Source organism: Bubalus kerabau, chromosome 5 (assembly GCF_029407905.1).
Source record: "Bubalus kerabau isolate K-KA32 ecotype Philippines breed swamp buffalo chromosome 5, PCC_UOA_SB_1v2, whole genome shotgun sequence".
Taxonomy (NCBI): Eukaryota; Metazoa; Chordata; class Mammalia; order Artiodactyla; family Bovidae; genus Bubalus; species Bubalus kerabau.
Window position 1 is genome coordinate 14,859,873 of NC_073628.1, and position 7,648 is coordinate 14,867,520.

Sequence of the window (7,648 nt, forward strand, 5' to 3'; positions counted from 1 at the left end):
ATACCACTCTAACGGCAGAAAGCAAAGAGGAACTAAAGAGCCTCTTGATGAGGGTGATGGAGGAGAGAGAGAGATCTGGCTTAAATCAAAATATTAAAAAAACTAAGATCTTGGCACCCAGTCCTATTACTCATGGCAAATAGAAGGGGAAAATCTAAAATCACTGTGGATGGTGACTGCAGCCATGAAATCAGAAGGTGTTTGTTTCTTGGCAGGGAAGCTATGACAAAGCTAGGCAGTGTGTTGAAAAGCAAAGACTTTTCAGTGCAATGCACTGCTGCCAAAGGTCAGTATAGTCAAGGCTATGGTCTTCCCAGTGGTCACATATGGTTTTGAGAGCTGAACTGTGAAGAAGGCAGAATGCCAAAGAATTGATGCCTTTGAAGTGTGGTGCTGGAGAAGACTCCTGAAAGTCCCTTGGATAGCAAGGAGATCAAATCAATCAATCTTAAGGGAGAGCGACCCTGAATATTCACTGGAAGAACTGATGCTAAAGCTGAAGCTTCAGTATTTTGGTCATCTGATGAGAAGAGCCAACTCACTGGAAAAGTCCCTGATGCTGAGGAAGATTGAGGGCAGAAGGAAGAGGACATCAGAGCATGACATGGCTGGATGGCATCACCAATGCAAGGGACATGAACTTGGGCAAACTTCGGGAGATGGTGAGGGACAGGGAAGCCTGGTGTGCCGCAGTCGATAGGGTCACAAAGAGTCAGACATGACTGGGTGACTGAACAACAAAAACAACTGAAACCTAATAATCTGAGAGAATGTATGTGGGTGTGTTTTTATATATATGTATTATATATGCTTATACATATAATGTATATTATATAGTATATATATATAACTGAATCCCTTTTCTATATACTTGGAACTAACACAATATACACTACTCTTCAATTAAAAATGCCCCAGTTTTCAATAGAAAAAAGAGTCCACATATCCCTGATACAAATATTTGGAGTTATAAATCCATTTAACACACCACTACACAAAATTGGCTCTATGAAAACAGAAGCCTTTGTTGGGGGCTGTCTTCATGTTCACACGCCCTGCACGGCATCGGGGGCTCTATGAGCAGAAGCCTTTGTCGGGGGCTGTCTTCATGGACACACGCCCTGCACAGTGTCGGGGGCTCTATGAGCAGAAGCCTTTGTCGGGGGCTGTCTTCATGTCCACACGCCCTGCACAGCGTCGGGGGCTCCTGCACTTACAAGGGCTCCGTGCTTGGCTGAAGGCTGTGCTGTCAGCATCCACATTCTTAGTAATTCTCACACAAGGATTCCTGCATGTTCACTCTGCCCTGATCCCTGCCAGCGATGCAGCTCATCCAGTCTCTGGCAATTGTGCTGTCATAAAACTGGGGAAGGGGCCTTGATGTCAGAACAGAAAAATCTGCAGAAAAATCCCTTAGGGTCATGGTGTAAGCCCCATGTCCTGGTGTAACTTTAAAACATGTATTTTGCTATTAGAGCGCTAGTAATCCTACAGAATCTGAAAAAGTTATTAACAATTGACCTAGACATACAGAAAGAGGTCAAGCTGTATCGCCAGGGCAAACTGTTCCACCTCAGATGGAATGATCAAACCGAGGCCTGAGATGTGGGAAGTGTCAGGTGACATGGTGATCTCACCATGTGCCCCCTGGGCAGTGACTGAATTTGCTCAAGGAACAGCTTTCACTGGGAGGTGGACCTTGGTTCCAGCACAAACCTTCCCTTTGAAGGGAGCAATGCACGGCTTTAAAACTGCTCAAAGATGCATAATGGAGCTCATCACCTTGAGTAACATGATAACGTATGTCCCTATAGTTAACTAAGAGAAAGGAAATAACCAAATATTTAATAAATCCTTATCTGTAAAAAAATTGTCAAGTTGACATGTTACACTTAATGGACTTTACAAATCTGAAATTTAAAGAATCATCCTATAATGCTCCTCATTGTTAATTATTTGAGAAATGCACATCAAAACTACAATGAGGTACCACCTCACACCAGTAGAATGGCCATCATAAAGAAATCTCAAAATAACAAGTGTTTCAGAGGGTGTGGAGAAAAGGGAACCCTTGGACATTGTTGGTGGGAATTTAAATTGGTGAAGACACTGTAGAGAACAGCATAGTGGTTCCTCAAAAAACTAAAACAGAGTTACCATATGATCCAGCAATCCCACTCCTAGCCATGCATCAAGACAAAGCTATAATTCTAAAAGAGACATGCAGTATTCTAAAGAATCTGTGCATACTGGCTGCAGATCTGACAAGAAACCTTTACTCTCACATGCGAAATATCAAATTTGCCTTCACATATTGCCTGCTATACGTAGACCCTTGGTTCATACTCCATGTAACCACACACTGTCATGCTGCTGCTGCTGCTGCTGCTAAGTCACTTCAGTCGTGTCCGACTCTGTGCGACCCCATAGACAGAAGCCCATCAGGCTCCTCCGTCCCTGGGATTCTCCAGGCAAGAACACTGGAGTGGGCTGCCATTTCCTTCTCCAATGCATGAAAGGGAAAAGTGAAAGTGAAGTCGCTCAGTCGTGTCCGACTCTTAGCGACCCCATGGACTGCAGCCTACCAGGCTCCTCCGTCCATGGGATTTTCCAGGCAAGAGTACTGGAGTGGGGTGCCATTGCCTTCTCAGACACACTGTCATAATTAAGTCCAATTTGAATCTTAGCCTTAATTTTAGGGTGTAGTTTCCCTCCAGCAGTGCAGGAGCATTCCCTTTTCTCCAGGCCCTGTTTCCCTGGTATGACATATCAAACCTCAAAGACTGTTACCTATTGATACGAGTGTCAACTTCATTTAGCTCAGTTTGATCAAAGAAGCAAAAAATCTGGGGGAGGGTGGCAATCTTTTCTGTTTTCTTCATGAGGAGAAATGAAACTGTTAGAAGAAAAAGGACCTGTGGCTCGTGTGCTCTTTGAGTCACTCATTGTTTGCAGGAATTTGCTTTTATTTTCTTTCAAGTGTGACCTTTCATTCAATGGTAACAAATAACAGAATTAGAAGAAACTAGTTTGAAATGATGGCTGGTTTCTACCTAGAAAATCTGAACCAAAGGAACTAATGGGACCGCAAAAATCAGGGTGCTAAGCTTTTAAGAATATGTTAGATTGCAAATAATAACTAGTATGGTTGAAATTTCAACAACACATTTTTATTCTGATAAAGAATATACTTTTCCAAAAGGTTTGCAGTATGGCCGCCTCCTGTTGGAAGCCTGGGATGCTGGAATCATGCCACACCCTGTGTGTCTGTACACGACACTGGGCTGCATACTATAAAAAATTCCTGCCTCTCCCATGGATCCTGAAGGTAGGAGAAAAGCAAATTAGCCAAGATGGCGATGTCAGGCTCTCTCGCTCCGGCCCCATGTTTTGTAAATACACGGTTACGTATCCGCTGAGCGCACTTACAGTACAGCGCATGCGCTTCACGAGGTACCCGCTTGGCCGCAGACCACTTTTGCTCTGTAAACATCAGTAAGATCCACCAGAAAAGCCCTTGCGGCTACGTTATGGCTGCGTCCGCTGGATCACCACGAGACCAGAGAATACAGCGAGTCTGCTGTTACAGCCGATGCACCAGTCAGGAGAGATTAAACGAGTCTGCAGTTCTTCCGGCTCCCCAAGTTTTCTTGCAGCTTCCCTGCTCGCGCCTTGCCTACCTTGGGTTCAACGAACAGTGAGATACAGTGAGACACTGACCATCACGTGGCCAAAGCAACTGGTAACACTTTGTTTTGCCTGTCGGAATGTTCAATGACACAGATTCTTTCAGTTTCACCCTGCCCTGATGTGGGTGAAGGGTGAGCTCGCAGATTATTTCCTCTTCAAGAAATGTACATCTTAGTTCCCACGCGAGGGGGAGCTCCCCGTCCAAAGATGAGAGACCCTGCATGTGTGTGACCTGCGCCTCTGGGGAGAGCAGCTTTAAGCTAGTTTAAACCTGACCAAAGTCTGTCTACATGGTAGATTTAGACCTCTCCAAGTCCTGTCTACACTGACGATGTTTACACGTGACCGTGTATTTTCTATAATGAGCTCATTTAGACCTGACGCTGTTCTGTGCGCTAGGACATGGAGACCAGGGTAGAGACCTGGCCTGCCTCTGTCCTGGAAAACTCCGCGCCCGCCTCTGAATGTCCGCGCTCAGATGTCTGGGGTCTGGAGCTGAGGTGGCTTCTCTGGGCAGCGTGCTCTTCTCTGAGGGGGCTCCGTGGCCCTCCCAGGGTCAGGGATGCGGTGGGCTCTGAGTCTCTCCCCCTGCCAGGTTCCCCCTCCCTGGGGCATGGAGGCTCCTCAGGTGGGCTACCTGGCAATCATTCCAATTTTCCAGCACATTCAGGTTGAGTAGGGACGCAGGTTCACCTGGTGAACTGATTCCAGGGATGGGGCAAGAAGTCAGCGGGCAGCAGGTGAGGTTGCCGCTGTGATCTCCTTCCGGTCGACTCTACTCAGAAGAGAACAGGGCTGCGCCCCATCCTTCAGCCCAGCTCTCCTGTTTTCTCATCACCTCAGCAGGACGGGAAAGACAGAGCCTGCCAGAACCAAGGTAGTGTGTTCAACTCGAGCACGAGCTTTCAAACCAGCAAAAGATCACACAGAATCAAAATGAAGACAGAAGGGGCCTGACTTCTCAGGGACCACTGTGGGGAGAGGAGAGGACCCTTCCCTTCTTTCTAGGGTCCCAGGAGGCCCCAGGGACCTGGCTGGTTTACACACTGGGGGCCCGCTGACCACAGCCATGGTGTCCTGACTAAGGGGACGTGTGACCCCAGGTGGGGGGTCCAGGGACTGTGTGAGTCTCACCCCCTCTGCATGGTCAGGATCGTGTGTGGGGAGACCCCACACACAAAGCTAAGAAAGAGGGAAGAACACGTGAGAGCTTCACTTGTGTTTAGGAATGAATACTTTAGTGTATTCACTTTACACAGGCCTGTACCTGTTTGCCTCTTTACCCCTGAGAGGTTCACCCTCCCTGGGGCTCCTGGGGACTCCTCAGGTGGGCTACCTGGTAATTATTCCAGCATGAGCATGGGGAGAAGGGGGGCAGGCATCTGGTGGATTGACTGCAGGGCACGTGGATCAGGCAAAAAGCCAGTGGGATCAGGTGAGGTTGCTGCCGTGACCTCCTTCAGGTCGACCATCCTACTCAGCAGAGACCAGACCTGCCCCTCGTCTTCCAGCCCTGCGTCTGGTGTGTTTTCTCAGCTCCTCAGCGGGACAAGAAAGGACCAAGCTTGCCAGAACCAAGGTAGTGTGTTCAACATGATCATGACAGCCATAGAAACAGTTAATATCACAGAACCAAAGGGAAAGGGGAGGACTTCTGTGGGACAATGTGGGGAGAGGAGACCGACCCTACCCTTCTTTCTACCATCCCAGGAGGTTATGGGAACCCCCTCGTTTCTGCCTTAGGGGTCCAACCAGCAGAGACCTGGTGTCCTAACCAAGGGTCGAGGGGCCCCAGGTGCAGGGACTGGGGAGGAGGTGTCGCCTTGGAGACTGAGGACGTGTGTCCCCGGTTCAGTCCTGGGGATTGTGTGAGTTCACCTCACCTGCACGGTCAGGATCCTGTACCTGGAGACCCGCATCTGCTCTTTACCTGCAGTGTGTCTCGTCCCCTCTGAGATTCCCATCCTCTGAATTGAGGGTGTTGCCCTGATTGACCTGTGGTCCCTTTTCTTCTTTTCATCTTGTCACATTCATTTGAGGTCAGGCAGCTTCTAGTGGGTTCCTGCTCTGTGTTCTGCTGAGTGAGGACATCTTGGGGTGTCATTTACTATCGTAACGCATCACACATCTAATCACTGGGGCCACCCCTGTCTGGTTTCCCTACACCAAGCTGAGGTGATTTAATTTTTATTTTTTATTGGAGCAAAGTTAATTTCCATTGTTTTGTTAGTTTTAGGTGTACAGGAACTCGATTCGATTTTGCCTGGGGGTGTATCTATTCTTTCTCTGTTTTTTCCCTCATATAGGTTACTACAGCTTGTTCAGGCGAGTTCCCTGTTCTATTCTGTAGGTCCTAGCTGATTATCAATTTGATGTTAGTGTGTATGTTTTAATTCAAAACTCTTAAATTTATCTCTCCCTTTTAACTTTTCTTTTGATAACCATATTTTGGTTTTCTCAGTGTGAGAGGCTTTTTCTGGTTTGTAAATTAGCTCATTGGTGTGAACTTATGACTCCACTTGTGTGTGATATCTTATGATATTTACCACTTTCTTTCCCACCAAGATTGTACGAGGATTCCCTTTCCTGTACATCCTCTGCAGTATTTATTTTCTGTAGATCTTTTCTCTTGATGATGGCCATTGGGACTAGTGTGAGGTGATACCTCATTGTGGTTTGATTGGCATTGATTTGATCATTATCGATGTGGAGTATCTTTCCATGTGCTTTTATTATTTTACACCTTCTGAACACAATTTACCTCTTGAATCTGACTTCTTGAAACTTGGCCCTTTTTGGAATTTGGAATTCTTTTCTGATGATTTGCCCCAGGACATTTCTTGAGGGCAGGTGTCATTTACAGCCCTGTCGGACTTGTTACTATTAGAAGCCCTTCAGCACCTGTTTTAAGATATGTATATAAATATGACACAGCTAATTGCCCCTGCCCCCTCTCAACTTTCCTTTTTGGTAACCATGAGATTCTTTTCCAAGTCTGTGAGACCATTTCTCTTTTGTAATGACGTTCTTTGTATCCATTTTTAGATTCCGCAGTGGCAACCCACTCCCGCGCTCTTGCCTGGAAAATCCCATGGACGGAGGAGCCTGGTGGACTGCAGTCCATGGGGTCACGGAGAGTCGGACACGACTGAGCGACTTCACTTTCACTCTTCACTTTCATGCATTGGAGAAGGAAATGGCAACCCACGCCAGTGTTCTTGCCTGGAGAATCCCAGGGGCGGCGGAGCCTGCTGGGCTGCCATCTGTGGGGTCGCACAGGGTCGGACACGACTGAAGCGACTTAGCAGCAGCAGCAGAAATGATATCCTACGATGCTTTCCCTTTCTCACTTACTTCACTTAGTATGATCACCTCTAGTTTCTTCCCAGGAACTGGATACGGCATTGTTTTATTCTTGCTTATTTCTGAGTAATATTGTATTGTGTATAACTCCATCTTCTGTATCCATTCATCTGTCCTTGTACACTTAAGTTGCTTCCTTGTCTTGGCTCTTGAACCTAGTGCTACCATGGATTGTTGCGGTGAAAATATCTTTTAAACATTTGGTTTTTTCCCGATCTGTGCCTAGATATGTATGGGATTGCTGGATCTCTTGGTACTTCAATGCTCAGTTTTTTAAAGAACCTCCATAATGTTCTCCCTAGTGGATATATCCATTTACATTCCCACCCACAGTGGGAGGGTTTTCTTCTCTCCACACCCTCTGCAGAGTTTATTGCTGTGGATTTTTTGAGATGGTCATTCTGATCGATGTGAGATGATGCCTCTTTGGACAACTGATTTGTCTTTCTCTAAGAATTAGTGATGCTAAGCACCGTTTCATGTGCTTTATGGCCATCTCCATGCCTTCTTTGGAGAAAGTGCATATAGATCCTTGGCCGATTTTTTACTGGATTGTTTGTTTTTTGATGCTGTTCTGTGGGAGTTGTTCGTATGT

The 7,648-nt window shown here is 46.6% G+C and overlaps 1 long non-coding RNA gene across 1 annotated transcript; it reads left to right on the top strand.

Annotated features, from left to right (window-relative positions):
- The first annotated feature begins 3,855 nt into the window (after window positions 1-3,855).
- Window positions 3,856-7,294, top strand: LOC129653667 (uncharacterized). The gene is made up of 3 exons (XR_008715186.1): window positions 3,856-4,567; window positions 5,154-5,269; window positions 6,736-7,294. It is a non-coding gene; the product is annotated as an uncharacterized LOC129653667 (long non-coding RNA).
- Window positions 7,295-7,648: the final 354 nt, after the last annotated feature.